Below are 227 nucleotides of genomic sequence, written 5' to 3'. Positions count from 1 at the left end.
AGCCCTTCTGGCACCCATGGCCCTGCCCCCTCTTCCTGCCCCAGCTGCCCTTCAGCCAACCAAGCAAGCCCCGGGAATGCAGAACTCTGCTCCCATTTCCCGACACCGGGCTGTCGGCAGCAGAGGCAGATATGGCAGCCCCCGGCGGGGTCCGCGGGGAAGGGAGGGAGCTGCAAGCAGGCAGAGCAAGCAGCGGCTACACATGGGGACCTGCGGATATATGTGAG

This window comes from Apaloderma vittatum, unplaced genomic scaffold, assembly GCF_000703405.1.
Source record: "Apaloderma vittatum isolate BGI_N311 unplaced genomic scaffold, ASM70340v1 scaffold40345, whole genome shotgun sequence".
NCBI classification, from domain to species: Eukaryota; Metazoa; Chordata; class Aves; order Trogoniformes; family Trogonidae; genus Apaloderma; species Apaloderma vittatum.
This window is presented reverse-complemented; position numbering follows the sequence as displayed.